At 39.0% G+C, this 14752-nt stretch overlaps 1 long non-coding RNA gene across 3 annotated transcripts in view; it reads left to right on the forward strand.

Moving 5' to 3' along the window:
* The first annotated feature begins 145 nt into the window (after nucleotides 1-145).
* LOC115289419 overlaps nucleotides 146-14752 on the forward strand; it is a 49266-nt gene continuing 34659 nt past the window's right edge. For 2 of the 3 annotated variants that reach the window (XR_003907621.1, XR_003907619.1), the window contains exon 1: nucleotides 12246-12766. This is a non-coding gene — a long non-coding RNA (uncharacterized LOC115289419). Of the gene's footprint in view, nucleotides 278-9399; nucleotides 9453-12245; nucleotides 12767-14752 lie in introns of those variants that run through there. The other variant, XR_003907620.1, reaches the window with a different exon arrangement.

The following is a 14752-nucleotide window of genomic DNA, read 5'->3' on the forward strand; positions in this document are numbered from 1 at the left end:
TGAGCCCGCTGTCCCGCCGCGCGCAGCCCCGCCGCCAGGTGCGCGGCCTCCCCCACGCCAAGTTCTCCGCCCCCTGGTGCCGCCCGGCCCTCCTGGCGGCAGGTGCGGGTAGTGGCCCGAGCGCACGCCGCCCGTTTCCCCCGCACTCTGCCGGCCGCGCTCCACCCCGCTTCCAGGTGGGCGAGGTGGAGGCTACCTGCCACTCCAGCCGGGGCTCTTCGCAAAGGATGCGAGCGGATGGGAACTTGCCTTCCTCCCGCGCTCACCCCGAGCGTCGGTCCGTAGGGTGACAGGTCATTCAGTGCCCGCGGCGGTCCTGGGTGGGTCCAGGGCTGGGGAGTCGGAGGCTCGTGGCTTACGTGAGGGCTTTTCACACAAAATCAGATCTTCGGAAAGGAATGTGTTCCTTGGTCTAATCTCCCTGGAACCTCGCTTGAAACTCCCGAAACTCTGTTCAGGCCACATGTTGATGGCGTCACCTTTGGAAGAAGATAAAGATCTCGGATCTTACTCCCATACAGTAAATAACCCCTTACTTTCGTTTTTTTCGGTTGATTGAGGTCGTTTTTCATCATAAAGAGTAAACAAGCATCGAAGCGGGAGACTAGTATAATGAACAGCTAAAACCTAGCGCCTTTGGTTAACAATCGTTTGCATTTTGCCTGATTTACTTATCACCTTCATTTCCTGCTTAAAGATAGATATTTTTATAGTTCACCCCTAAATAGTACAATATACATCTCTTTTTTTAAGAGGACACTTCTCTGCAAAATCATATTACCATTCTGACATCTATCAAAACTAACAGTAATTACCTAGTGTCAATTTATACCCAATCCAGACTCAAATTCCCCCACTGATCCTAAAATGTCTTTTACAGCTGTCTTACTCAGAACAGAATCCAAACAATGGCCACACACTGCATTTGGTTACATCTTTTTTTTTTTAACCTAGAATAGCTTCCTCTTTCAATGCCCCCAATCTGCTTTTTTATTTTTAATTACTGAATTTTTTAGTTTTTTTAATTCCAGTTAGCACACAGTGTTATATTAGCTTCAGGTGTACAATATAGTGATTCAACACTTCCAAACATCACCCTGTGCTCATCAGGACAAGTGCTTTTCTTAATACCAGCACCCATTGAACCCATCCCCACAGCCCCCTCCCCTCTCATAGCCATCAGTTCTCTATATTCAAGAGGCTGTTTCTTTCTCATAATATCTTTTTTTTTTAATTTTTTAATGTTTTTATTTTTATTTTTGATACAGAGAGAGACAGAGCATGAGAGGGGGAGGGGCAGAGAGAGAAGGAGACACAGAACCGGAAGCAGGCTCCAGGCTCTGAGCTAGCTGTCAGCACAGAGACTGACGCGGGGCTGGAACCCAGGAACTTGAGATCTGACCTGAGCGGAAGTCGGAGACTTAAGCGACTGAGCCACCCAGGCGCCCCTCAAGAGGCCATTTCTTGATTTGCACCTCTGTCTTATTTTTCTCCTTTGCTTGTTTTATTTCTCAAATTCCTGCTTTTTTTTTAAGAATGGCATTGTCATGTTAGACACCGACTCCTGTGTCCTTCCAGTCCAGGAGAAGGGCAGACATTCCCCAAGCTTCTTGAGAGTTATTGTTACTACAGTTACTATGTACATATACTACACTGTTTAAAGCTACTGTTGTGTAACTTGACCTAAAGCTTTGGGGGTAACAGCCCAGGATGGTAAGAAGTACATAGACGCAAATATGAATGACTACGGTTACCAAGTCACCAGACACCCTGAGCTTCAATTTCCTCATCTGAAAATTATGCTAATAATAACTACTTCAAAGTCAAGTTGTGAGAATTAAGTAGGATGGTGTATGTAAAAGCCTAGGGCACTGCTTGGGATAGAAGGGCATTAAATAAATAATAGTTATTTCCCATTAGTCTCTCTCTAACAGTAGTGTGTCAAATATGGATTTTTCCTTATAAATGTCAGATATGGAATTTCATTTATTTGCTCAAATATTCCCATAGACATTACTGTAAGGTATTGCCAATTCAAATCAGCTCAGGCACCAGCCATTTCTGTCTCCTTAATGAACAAATTTACAACTCAGAAGACCCAAATCTTTGCCTTCTACTCTCGTCATGAGAGTGTTTTAATCTTCTGGAAAGATTTATACAGCTCTATAAAAAAAAAAGGTAACCTACCCTAAGAGTTTAAAATTAAATTCACAACAATAAAACATCAAAAATATTACTCATTTTTCAGGAGAATTGGAGATACTTCCATTATTTAAAAACAGTACAACTGTCGTGTTCTATGTTACTGATGAACTGTTGGGAGAAAGTGGTACATTCTTTCTAGAAGATAATTGGGCAATAAATATTAAAAAGTTTTTTAACTAGTCACGCTCTGTTGCAGCAATTGCCCTTCTGGGAGTTTATCTGAAGGTTATGAAGGAAGATCTGTGCACAAAATGAGCAACTGTGATGGACACAGATACACTAGCCAGATCTCCCTTTGGAGGAGGACTGTGGTCAGCAGCCAGCCACCATCTGTCAGGCTCTTTGAGGTCGGCTCAGCTGCAGACCTCTTCTGAGGTCATGGTCAGCGGCTCTCATCTGGTGATTGAGTGACTGTACTTAGAAAAGCCCTCTCATTTCCACTTAAAACAGAGTACCTCGCATGGGTCCTTCCCATCAACATGAGGCCGCTGTCACGGTTCAGCTTCTCCCTTGCTCTTTCCTCTTTGTTGCACAGGGGTCCATCCCTAAGAAATACCTCCTCTTCTAATGCCATCTCTGGAGGTCTGTACATGTGACAACATGAAGCATTTGTTAAAAATGAAAATCCCAAAGCAATCTAAGCCAACGGCTACAGGGACGTGGAGTAAATTATGTTTCTTCCATAGATTACACAGCCATTAAAAATGTAAATTGCTGGGGCCCCTAAGTAGCTCAGTAGGTTGAGCGTTAGACTCTTGGTTTTGGCTCCGGTCATGATCTCACGGCTTCATGAGTTCGAGCCCCACCTCTGGCTCTGCATTGACAGCGCAGAACCTGCTTGGGATTCTTTGTCTCTGTCTCTCTCTTCCTCTCCCTGACTCATGCTGTCTCTGTCTCTCTCTCAAAATAAATAAATAATTTTTTTTAAATGTAGAAGGCTACTCAATGAGAAAGGAAGATGTTTAAAAGTATATAGTGACGTGCGTAAAAAAACAATGTATAAAGCACCCTAATTTGTGATTGTATTTTTAAAATGCTTATTTTCCGCATAGAACAAATTAGAAAAAACTCCACTTAAATTTTAATACCAAATATTTCCAAATGCAGATATAGTACTTCTCTTCTGAAAGTTTTTTTGCAAGAGACATATATGTTAGTTTTATAAATGAGAAAAGAGATGTCCAAATATCCTTTGTGACTATCTCATCCCACAAACTTCAACTTCCTCCTGCCTTCTCTGACTTAGTAAATGGTACCATGCCTAAAATTTGGGGACTGTGCTAGATTTCTTGTCTCTCACCCCTATGTCTATCCAGTCCCACTCTTTTTCATCTATTTCTTAAATATCTCTGCAACTGGCCCCTCCTCTCCATCCCCATTTCCACTACCTTAAGTCAGGCCCTCATTAGCTGTCAGCTAGATGTCACAAATCATACAACCTTTCTAAAATATAAATCTTTATTTTAATTTTTTAAAATGTGTATTTAATTTTGAGAGAGAGTGACAGAGCAGGAGTGGGGGAGGAGCAGAAAGAGAGACACAGAATCAGAAGCAGGCTCCAGGCTCTGAGCTGTCAGCACAGAGCCTGATGCAGGGCTTGAACCCACGAACTGCAAGATCATGACCTGAGCAGAAGTCGACCGCTCAACCAACTGAGCCACTCAGTAGCCTCTAAAATATAAATCTTATCATGCTACCAAAACATCCCATATTCCGTTACTTCTTCAATGACTTCCAGTTGCCTTTAATGTCCATTTGATGATTTCTAAAACATTAAGTGGCATTTTTCAGAATTTGCACCTGCCTACATCTTTAACTACCTGTTTAGACCCATATTTCTGCCCTTGTGAGAAATATGCTTCTCTCTGTGCTTGCCTGGCTTCCTCCTCCTTATTCTTCCAGGCTCAATTCAGGTCTCTTGCATCTCAGTTTCAAAACATCTTTACAGATCATCCTGGACGAGGTTAGTTATCTCTTCTTTATGGAGTCATCACCCATTTCATGAAGCGGTATACTGTTGTCTATTTTTCTCATTGAACCATGAGCAATAGGAGTGTCTGACACACATATGGTGTTCAACTACTGTTTATTAGTACGTGTGTGCATGTGTGTGTTTATGGTTAATATACTATCACTCTTTTTTCTAATGTTTATGGGGGGGCTGAGCGGGGGAGGGGCGGAGAGAGAGAGAGACAGAGACAGAGACAGAGAGACAGAATCTGAAGCAGCCTTCAGGCTCTGACCTGTCAGCACAGAGCCAATGTGGGGCTCAAACTCAGAAGCAATGAGATCATGAACTGAGTTGAAGTTGGACACATAAGTGACTAAGCTACCCAGGTGCCCCACTATGCTGTCACTCTTAATGCACAGAAAAAAAAAACATTTATAGTAGCAGAGTAGAAAATACTACTGACTATTGCAGCTAATACAAGAATTTCTTTACAGCAGGGTTTCTAAACATAAGTATAATCAATACCTTGGGCTAGATAATTCTTTATTATAGGGAATTGTCCTGTGCATTGCAGGATGTTTAGCAGCATTGCCAGTTTCTAACCACTAGGTCCTAGCAGCATCCCTGGAAATTCAACAACCAAAAATGTCTCCAGGGATTGCCAAATGTCCTGGGGGAGCCTGATCACCCCAGTTGAGAACCACTGGACCACAGGCGGAGACTGGCTTTGAAAGCTAACGCTTTGGCACTGCAGAGGTGTAACTCCAGCCCAGGTTTCTTGAAGCAAGTGGTCTGGGTAGTGAAGAGTTAGGGTGAACTGAAGGAAAGAGGCTATTTTGTGTTATAATGGAGGAAGGGGCAAGAGAGAACTGTCCTGAATGGTGCCTGGAGCAAAAGACTATGAGAAAAGGGATCTGGTAACGGGAAAGGTCTGTGAAAAGAGACAGGCATAGTGGAAATTCTTCTAATAAAAGAATTGAATTTATACTGTGGTTGGTTATGGTTCAAAAAGTACTAGCCCTAATGAGTTCAAAGATAGCCAACATCAGGGCACCTGGGTGGCTCAGTTGGTTAAGCAGCCGACTTGAGCTCAGGTCATGATCTTGCGGTTCATGAGTTTGAGCCCCGCATCAGGCACTGTGCTGACAGCTCAGAGCCTGGAGCCTGCTTTGGATTCTGTGTCTCCCTCTCTAGCTTCCCCTCCCCTACTCGTGCTCTGTCTCTCTCAAAATAAATAAACATTAAGAAAAAAGATAGCCAACATCTGGATTGTATGTATATTTCTCATGCTTATATAATACCTTTATTAACAGGATGATTCACTCTTCACTCCTAGAAGGTTGATAAATATATATATATAAAATATATTGAAAAAATGTATATATGAATATATATCAAAATATATACTTTATAATATATTTCATAAACATAAATATATTCTATTATATAAAAATAATGAAAAATTTCCTTATTTGCAGATGATATGATCTTATAGAGAGAAAATTCTAAAGACTTGACCAAAACACTTAAAACTAATTAATGATTTCAGTAAAATTGGCCACAGAATACAAAATCAGCATAGAAAAACCAGTTGCATTTCTACATAGTAACAACAATCTGAAAAAGAAATAAACAACAATAACCTTTGTAATATCTTCAAAAAGTAAAATACTTATATAAGAAATTTAACCACGAAGGTGAAAGATCTGTCCCCAGAAAATTACAAGACATTGATGAAAGAAATTGAAGACACAAATTAAGTGGAAAGATATTCATATTCATGGATTGGAAGAATTAATATTGTTAAAATGTCCATAGGACCCAAAGCTGCCTATGGGTTCCATGCAATCCTTATCAAGGACATTCATTGGGAAAGGATATTCTCTTTAATAATCCTATAGCTTTTAGGAAAATTGGATAGTCATGCACAAAACAATGAAATTGGACCCCTGTTCCTCACCATTTACAAAAGTTAACCTGAAATGGATTAACTGTAATACCTGAAATTATAAAACTACCAAAGGAAAACATAGGAGAAAAAGTCCTTGACATGAGGGTTGGCAATGAGTTTTTGGACATGACACTAAGCTCAAGCAACAAAAGCAAAAATAAAGAAATGGTTCTGCATCTAATTAAAAAGCTCATGCACAACAATAGAAACAATCAACACAATGAGAAGACAGCCTACATAATGGGAAAAAACAGGTACAAGAAAAGATGCTCATCACTAATCATTAGAGAAACACAAATCAAAACCACAATGACATATCACCTCACACCTGTTAGAATGGCTACTATCAAAAAAGACAAAAAAAATATCAAGGGTTGGCAAAGATGTGGGAGAAAGGGAACATTTATGTGTGTGGGGAAGTGTGTTTTGGTGCAGCCAATGTGAAAATCAGTATGGAGTTTCCTCAGAAAATTAAAAAGAAAACTATATGATCCAGCAATTCCTCTTCTGGGTATATATCCAAAGGGAACATAATCACTAAGTTTGCAACCCCATGTTCACTGCAGCATTATTCACAATAGCCAAGACATGGAAACAACCTAAGTATCCATCGTTAGATGAAAGATTAAACACTCATGCACACACATGCATATACAAAATGAAATATTCAGCCATAAAAATAAAAAGGAAGGAAATCCTGCCTTTTGAATCCACATGGATGGACCTTGAGGGTATTATGCTAAGTAAAATAAGTCAGACAGAGAAAGACAAATACTGTATATTCTCACCTACAAGTGGAATCAAAAGAAATGAAACCCATACAAATAGAGCGTAGACTGGTGGTTGCCAAGGGCTGGGGGGGGTGGGAGGTGGGGCATAGAATGAGCAGAGTTGGTCAAAGGGTACAAGTGTAAGATGAGTGAATTCTAGGATTTCAAGGCACAGTATAGTTTACAATACTGTATTATACACTTGAAAGTTATTAAGAAAGTAAATCTTAAGTGTTATTACTACAATAAAAAGAAAAACTCTTAATTAAGCGAGGTGATGGAGGTGTTAGCCTTATTGTGGTAATAATTTCACAACTATATGTCTATCAAATCATTGTGTTGTGCACTTTAAACCTACATAATGTATGGCAGTTATGTCTCAATAAAGCTGGAAAACAAAGTTCATGTAAACAAACAATATACACATATTTAATGATAAAGTCCCAATTACCCCATCTTTACCCACAAAAATATATCCTATAGTGTTAGCAATTAGAGGATTATGATATCAGTACTTACATAATGGCATTCAGACAAGTAGATTCGATTCTATATTTGGAAATGGAAGCTAAGGACAAAAAAAAGAAATTAATATGTTACAGATAATAGTTAAGAAATGAAGATAAGGCAGGGTTGGGCAGGGGAAGTGGGAGGTGGACATAGAGATGTGCCAGGAAGCAGACGGGGGAAAAACCGAGGTAAATCCGTATTTGATCATTCCCCTAAAACATAGACAAGGAGGAGCCTTAGGAGATGAGTGCTTTGCCCAGTGGAGGAAGGCAAGGGTCCTAACTTTGTCTTCTGAATTTGCTGGATGGCTGACTGAGAAAAATAGATAAGAACCTCTTGGTCCTTATCAACGTTACCCCTGTATTCACGGACATCTCATTAAGAGGCCAATGGAAATGGTAACTTTCAAAACTCGGGACCAACCCCATAATATGAGAAATAGTTGGTTATTTTCTTCCTACTATAAAGATCTTAAGGGTTTGAGGTTTGAGGTTTTGTTTTTTGTTGTTGTTTCTTTTAACATGTAGAATGGTTTCCTACCATTGAACTCAAATTATTTAACATAAAATCTAGAACTTTTTTTTGTTGCTGTTGTTAAGGTCCTGCATCTGCTTTCTAGCCAGAATTGCAAAACCACACTATAATTCTCTAAGTGATAGCAGTGAGATCAAAAGAACTTACCCTAGAATTAGCTTTAAAATAAACTATTGGGGCTTCTGGGAAAGAAGGAGAGAATGTGTGTTTACTAAACTTCTCTTCCTGAAGCCCAGTGAAATGAGTAAAATAGACTGTATTTTCCTTAAAGGATATCTTTAATAATTAGTATCAGAGATAAAAATAGTGAAGTCCAGATTTCTCTCAAACATATTTATTTTTTTCTTTGTGTTTTTATGTTTTGGTAGAAAAGTTTTACCTGACCTCTCATTAAGTTTACTAGAAAAGAGCAACAGCCATACTGTCTGTTCACACTGTTCTGCTAAAAAGCCGGGGGTGGGGGTGGAATTAAGCATGGTGTTTACTGAGTTATTAATGCTTTAGAATTGTAATAACCATTGTTTATATTTTGATATTGAACCCACAGAGGAAAGAGCTCCTCCATTATAGGAAATTTAATTTTATATACTTATAGGAAAGAATTCTTTTAATAACCCTTTCATTCTCCCTATTGTATGAGAACTGGTTGGATTGATAATATATTAGCTCAAAAAGGAAAGGATTTGGGGAGCCTGGTGGCTCAGTTGGTTAAGCGTCTGACTCTCTGGCTCAGGTCATGATCTTGCAGTTCGTGAGTTCAAGCCATGTTGGGCTCTGTGCTGACAGTGAAGAACCTGCTTGGGATTCTCTTCTCCTCTCTCTGTCCCTGCCCCACTCGTGTTCTCTCTCTCTCTCTCTCTCTCTCTCTCTCTCTCTCTCTCTCTCTCTCTCTCTCCCTCTCTTTCTCCTTCTCTCTCCCTAAAAAATAAATAAACTTTAAAAAAAAAAAAAAGGAAATGATTCAAAAACCACAAATGGACTGGCTTGGGAAACAAGAGACCCAGCCTGGGCTCCTAGGCTTACCACTAGACCTTAGGCCTCAGTTGTAAGATGACCGATTTCTAACAAAGCTCATTCTTACTTTCATGCAATGTAAAGGAACTTGACAAACAGCTGTGCAAAGAAGCCTTGGGCTGTTCTTTAGAGTTCCCATACGGCCATGAAATCTCAGTCTGTGCCAACACAGGTCTGGTGCTCCCTCAAGGATTGGAAATAATCACAGAGGAGGCCAGCCTTGGACTCAGCTCCATCAGAAGCTTTCATATGGTGGGGAACCTGGGTGGCTCAGTCAGCTAAGCATTGGACTCTTGCTTTCAGCTCAGGTCACAATCTCACGGTTCGTGAGTTCAAAACCCATATTGGGCTCTACACTGACAGCTGTGGAGCCTGCATGGGATTCTCCCTCTCTCTTCTTTCTCTGTCCCTCCCCTACTATCTGTCTGTCTGACACACTCTCTCTCTCTCTCTCTCAAAAATAGATAAACAGGAGGAGGAGGAGAAGAGGAAGAGGAGACCTTCCATATGAAACGAGGTAAAAGAGTTTCCTTGAAGGTGGGCCTCAGTTTAGGATGCTCCTGAGGGTCATCAATGGAATCTGCTGGCCTCTGAGATAAATCACCCAAGTCCCCAGGAATGCTCACAGGAGGAATGCTCCATCCTTGAGTCTACGATAAGTTTCTTTGGTTCCTGTGGACAGAAATAAACCAGTTAGGCCAAACCATTTCAACCCTATATAACTCATTTTAAAAAACAAAAACAAAAACATGACATTGGGGCTTTCTCAGGACAGAGAGAGAAGACAATTATCTACTCCATTTCTGTTTACTGAGACAATCAATTAGACTTTGACATGGATCAAGGCTACACACACATGTATACACACACGTACACATTGTTCCACAGATTACACACACATATATTTTCTTCTCCTGGATCTTTGAATAATGAAAGGTAGTGATTAGGGCCATATGGCTTTGTTACTTCAGGAAGCATTATAATGGACTGCATTTTATTCTTACAGAGATAGGCCTCCAGGCACGGTCTAGATAACTAGAAGAACATGGGGAGAAAGGCCTAAAACTTGGCTGTGTATAATATAAAGGGCTCTTAATTATAGACAGGAAAAATTCTTTGCAAGATATATTGGCAATGCAAAATTAACCTTTTGTTTTAATTTGTACAACAAAGTAAGTTTACAATAATATTTTGTGCCAGAAAAATTCTTTGCCAAAGAGGTGCTTTGTTCATTAAGCCCTCGTGGCCAGGGAAAAATTTATTGTATGCTAAATCAAAAGAGCAGGATTTGTTTTTGACCTGTTTTTAATTGACACATCCAGCCAAAACCATGAAGAGAAGATAAACTCTTCTCACACACAACTAGATTTTTCAAAATCAGACATTAGTCATGTCTCTGTTTATTGCCTTATCCGTTGAATAGATCTAATGTCAGGTTAGGATGGTGGCCATAAGTCAACATGTCACCTGCCTTAAGTATCCTTTTCTAGTCTGGTGCCTTTGAAAGGAGTCCTTGGGCTTATAATTCTTAAAACTCTTAAAAGCATGGCTAGAGTGGGAGCATCAATTATGAAGGTAGTAGTTACAGACAATTACAAGATTTAGAAAAAAGAGAAAAACTTTTCAAAGCTAAGTCCAGAAGGATCTTAATAACACTGGGCCCACAAATCTAAACTAAAACTTTCTTTGAGTAGCTTTGTTGACATTTCTGAACGCCCTTAACACCTCGTATGTGATAGCACGTTACAGACTACAACATGCTTTATGCTGTCTTAATATCCTCCATCACCCAGACACACTCTACCAGTGCAAGAGATCGGTAATGACTATAAAATTGCTAGGAGGGGGCTAAGTATTTGCAGTATTGTGACTACTAGCAATGAAAGTTCAGATCGAATATGCCTGGGGATAGTCTGCAAAATGGACACTTTAACTCAGTTATACTATTTACTTTTTAACCTCTTTCTGACTTTTTTTTTCAATCTGCATGTGTTCTGGAAGGAAGCCAAGTGGAGACATGTCTTCAAGGTTTCAAAGCAACAATAGAGAAGTAGTCAAAGAACTATTACCTTCTGTGCTGCTCCATCCCTCCATGGGTTACAGCCAATGCACAGTGTAGCCAGATACGGGCATTGATCAGTCACCTCCAAATTTCCAGTGCTCAGAGGTCTGTGTCAGCATAGGAAGTCCAACTGTAAAAAGTGGAAATATTGACTATCTGAATTTTCTTAACAGCAGTTGTAATAAAAATGAAAATAGGTTTGTGTCACAACCATATACTGAACTTGTCTGACCTTGTTTTGTCACACTGGCACCATGTTGGAATTCATCAAAATTCAAATAGCTTATAAACGAAGCATGAACAGTAATACTAACTTGAAATGTTGAATTAATTACTCAGGGTGATTTAGATTCTGTAAACATAGCTATCAAAAAGAAAAACAGCATTCTTGGCCCTCTAGACTAAAAGATTCAGATAAAAATGTTTTCCTAATGAGCGGTATGCTCTGGTATAGTATTATTACAGGAAAGACCAAAATTCCAATCGTCCTTGCTAAATTGCATGTTTGCTAACTTCAGCTATTTTGAGATTTTTTAAAGTTAAACCATTTCTGAGTTACAGAAAAAGTATGCACAGTTAACTCCCTTGTGCCTGGAAACAAAATGTTATCTATTCATTCCATCTTCTTACTTAAATTCTTTAGAAAATTAGGTGAGTCTGATGAGTCATGAAACAAACTTTAAAATTACGTTCAATATAGCTTATTGCAGTCTTGGGGGTGATTATGATAATAATAGCTATGATTTTGGAGTGTTGGCTTTCATGTACTACATTTATAATTCTCACCAAAAAACCCACATCAGAGTCATTTATCTAATGTGCTCATTTGCCCAAGACCACACAGAGACAGAAGAACCAACAATCAAACTTTGTCTAACACAAAGTCTAAATCTGTTCCTGAGTCAATAACATTTAGATAAATTTTTTGTAGAACCACTGTATTTTATGTCATAACTCGGTATCATGTCATCATTCAAGCATTGTGAGAACACTGAGATTCTAGAGTGCAAAGGCCAGAAATTTTCAAGTGAATCAATTCTTATAAGATATCCATTCAGTGGGAAAGGGCACCAACTGGATACGGGTGTGTGTGTTGAGCGGGGGGAATCTGTTTTTAAAAAGTTCCATCAGCCAGGATTTCCAAATTGAATAGAAGAGGTGTTTAATCCTACAGAGGTAGTTTGTCTCTTCAGCTGAGTTCTAGAATCTCCCTACTCAAAGAGGGGTCCTCAGACCAGCAGTTCGGGTCCTTGCTAGAAGTGCAAAATCTCAGGCCCTACACCTAAACGGCTGAATTGGAATTTGTATTTTGACAAGATCTGGCATCTCCAATACTCGCTAAAGTTTGAAATGCTCTGCTAGATGATGCATTATCTTATCTGCCACCTCCTTATATCCCTCAAGCATCCCTTTCTTACCTGTGTTTTCAATTTCTATTTTTTGTTTTGTATTGTTTACCCTCACAAAGAAGGCACTGTTTTCACGCACCCCACGTCATTTCTCTTTTCTCAACCAAGTGCCTTGAAGGAGCAGTCTGTACTCCCTGAATCGACATCTTTCTTGTTCATGTCTCAACCTGCTGCAGTATAATCACCCACCAAACACCATCTGGCCCTCTACTGTACGCCAAACACTGTACCGGACTCCGAGGATAAACTGGTTGTGCAAGAGACACAGCTTTTGTCTTCAAATGACTGTTTCTGAAATTGCTTTGACATAGATAACCAACTGACTCTCTAAATGACCAATTTCTTTTCCTTCATTATCAGGTAAGAAGATTCAGCTGTCTTCCATAAGTCAGCTATTAAAGAGATTTTGCAAAAATGTAAAATACTGCTACTCTTCTCCCTACTTTTAAAAAAAATAGTTATTTTTTTAAGTTTATTTATTTTGAGAGAGAGAGTGGGGGAAGGGCATAGAGAGAGACAGAGAGAGAGAGAGAGAGAGAATGAGAATCCCAAGCAGGCTCCATGCCACCAGTGTAAAACCTGACATGAGGCTCAAATCCATGAACACTGAGATCGTGCCCTGAGCCAAAGTCAGATGCTTAACCAAGAGAGCCACCCAGGTTTTGAAAATAGTTATTTTCATAAATTATTTTTTATGTTAACATTATAGGGTTATTTTTAATTTTAAAATGAATAAATATTCTGAAAGCATGTTTTAATATCTAATATTTATAGGTCAACAGTTATCATAGTTCTCTCTCTCTGGGCTCCTCAGTAATTTTTAAGAAAGTAAAGAGGCTCCTGAGGCTGAAAAGTTTGAGAACAACTAGATCCCATTAGAAAACCAGCTTAGCTGCTCAACAAATCACTAACCTCTATGGCTATCAACTATACAAGTAATACTGGAGGGACACAAATAAATCGACCTAAGCATTTTCTCCCCTTTTATTAATTTAGCTAAAGACGTCACTTTCTCTAGGCATTTCATGCACAGTAAGGGAACAATAGTTGGTTGGCTACTAGCTCTGAAAAATTAAAAGCCTTCACTGGAATTTTTTTAGCAACTGAGATATATGCTCCTATCTCCTGAAAATGGAAAACAATAAGATAAAAACTAAAACAGTAAAGTGAATAGTGGGCTTTAAATACTCCTGTCTCACAAGCAATATTTTCTAAAGTTCTTAAAATAAAATCAGTAAGTACAATTATGCTCTTATCTTGAATCTTTCATACATACTTGATTATCAAGCCTACCGGACTAGAAAAGCAACTATATTCACATTAAAATGAAGAAATATTTCAGATTTTGTATTTTGTTTATAAAGTAAATCAATTGCTCATAAGAATGCATCTTTTAAATTATACCATGACCGTGAAATATCATGCTTTGGTCTCCATAGTAAAAAATCTGAACAATGTCACTTCCCCATTAACTGTGTACACTATTATCAAATGCGTGTAGTTCTTTAGTGGTGACGAAGGACAGGAGGAGCTTCTGGTTCCAAACACTTTGTATTCCAGGCAGAATAAAGAAAAAATAACTTTCTTCTACTGCTTAGCCCTAAAGGAAAATACAAATGTATTTCCATCTTCTACTATGTAACTCTCTGTAGGCAATGCAACTTTTCAGCAGCAGGGTTTTAGGACATTTTTAAATATGGTCTAATGTACAACTTTTCCATGTATTTCAAGTCTTTCATGTTTAGGATACAAATATGGCCTTCAGCAGTTTGCTTTCATTTTTTCTTCCAGAACACATGCAGGGCAGAGTTTATCCTACAGCTCTGAAAGGAAACACTATTGAACATAAGTGTGACTTAAATCCCCAGTAGAAAGTAAAACTTTTCTATCAGTTGGTTTTTGTGGGGCAATTACTGTTGACTTAAATCAAAAGTAAAATATGCTCCTTCTGACTGTAAAGTTACAGACATGTCTAGGTTAATAGGGACAAGAGGAGTGCCACCTATGAGTACAGGCCTTGCTTTCCATTCTTCTTATCACCACTCTTACTATATATATCATAGCTAGAATATTAGACAAAATATGAGGACAGCATCAGCCTTAAAAACTTCTTTGTCAAGTTGACCCAGTTATTCTGCTTTTGTTAAGATCTCCCAATTATGTTGCCTGGAGCATAAAAAATTATATGCATAAAGATATTCTAAGTGGTATTAGTTGTAATAGCCCAAATTATAAACCACTGAAAAGTTTAAGGCAGGGGTCAGCAAACTTTTTCTGCAAATGGCCAGAAAGGAAATATTTTAGGCTTTGCAAGCCATATAATCTCTCTTAAAACTTCTCACATGT

Source organism: Suricata suricatta, chromosome 4 (assembly GCF_006229205.1).
Source record: "Suricata suricatta isolate VVHF042 chromosome 4, meerkat_22Aug2017_6uvM2_HiC, whole genome shotgun sequence".
Classification (NCBI taxonomy): domain Eukaryota; kingdom Metazoa; phylum Chordata; class Mammalia; order Carnivora; family Herpestidae; genus Suricata; species Suricata suricatta.